Source organism: Atta cephalotes (genome assembly GCF_000143395.1).
Source record: "Atta cephalotes unplaced genomic scaffold scaffold00019, whole genome shotgun sequence".
Lineage (NCBI taxonomy): Eukaryota > Metazoa > Arthropoda > Insecta > Hymenoptera > Formicidae > Atta > Atta cephalotes.
Genome location: NW_012130083.1, coordinates 1,202,828 through 1,204,646, shown reverse-complemented (window position 1 = coordinate 1,204,646; position 1,819 = coordinate 1,202,828).

Below are 1,819 nucleotides of genomic sequence, written 5' to 3'. Positions count from 1 at the left end.
CGGGACGGACGGACGACGACGTCGTCGTCGTCGTCGTCGTCGATCGCGACGCGACGGCGCGGTCGCTCGTCGTCGTCGGTACGGTCGTACCGTACTACGTACGTACGTACTCTCTCTCTCTCTCTCTCTCTCTCTCTCTCTCTCTCTCTCTCTCTCTCTCTCTCTCTCTCTCTCTCTCTCTCTCTCTCACGGAACAAGCGTTTCTACCAAAGCCTTGCGTTTTTTTTCCCCTCGTCGTCCAAGCGACAAGAGGGAACGCTACTGTCTTTCCGTTGACGACGTTGACAGCGCGATGCCGATTGTCGAACGTCACTGTTATACTCGTAAGAGGGTAATTATTCACCCTTCGCGTCATTCATGAGATAAGGATCCTGTACCATCATGAGATTGATTGAGTAATGTGTTAGTTGATTTGCAGCTCCATTTTGGAGATGGCCTTTTAACAAGTTTCTCTTTGCAAGTCATGGAGACTCTTGCTTGAAACCTTTTAATTTTTCATCCCTGTTTCTATAAAAAATAATATCAAATTTATACTTTAATTAATTAATTTGTCATTGTTAGTTTTGTCTTTTTTTAATTAAAAATGTATATTGAAAGAACAAATTTATGATGATCTGATCATAAGATTAAGTAGAGTTGATTTATAGCTCCATTTTGGAGACTTTTTAACAACCCCCATTTGGAAATGTCTCGACTCTTCTTTGATCTTCTACTTCACTAGAAAAAAATAATCCTCGATTACAGCTGTGAAAATTTACACATATTCTGAAGGTTCTATTTGAAATATAGAATGCAAGTGAACCTCGATCTTACAGTGATTGATAGAGGAAGGATTTAAGGTGCAGATACAATAGAAGGAACAAAGAATAAAGACTAAGATTTCTCTCTTTCAACTTCAGAAACTGTGTTCTGATGTGTAAGTTGAAATTATCTATTCCTTATTCTTTATTCCTTCTATTGTGTCTGTATCCTCAGAGTTTTTTATAATTTAAGCCCTCATAGTATCAATCATACAGTACAATCGTCCAAAAATTTTCACATTGGATCCAAATGACCTTTTACAGTCAAAGGGTTAATTTTGTATTATGATTAATTTCGTCATTGCTAGTTTTGTCATTTTATTGTCGAAATTAATATTGTGAATGGAAAACGCAGTTATATGCCGAACGATGTAGTCATCGATATTCGTTGATTTTGTAATCGACAATCCTGTCGTTTCCGTCACTTCACATCACTTGCTGGGAGCGACGTATCGCCTGTGACACCCGGTAGGAAAACGTGAATCATTAACTGCAAATGAATATAATCAAATGTAAAGATATTATTACATAATAGTAATACAGAATGTACAGAAAAAAATTGTTTACTTAATTAAATGTTTATTTGACTAAATTAATTTAGTTTGTCTCTATCTCTTTTATTAGCAAATGATGCATGTATTTATTTCATTGAAAGAAATGAAGACGAACTAAATTAATTTAGTGAACTAAATTTTTTTTCTTAGTATATATATATTATATATATATAAAATTATCAGTTTTTTCGTACGATTGTTTTATTCTAGGAGATCTATCTTACGATATTTAATTAATAAGATAACACTTATCATTGTGCGTATTATAGTAGATTCGATCATCATCTTTGTATCATAATATTGAGTTGATATTACATTCGTACAACAAACTCTTCAAGTCTGTTGATTTACTATGTGGGCTATAAAATAGAAAGATCGAGAATTCATTTCTCCTGCAGCCAATTAACAATGCTTGAAAAAAATATAAATATAATATCAGCCCTTTTTCTTTTCTCTCTCTCTCTC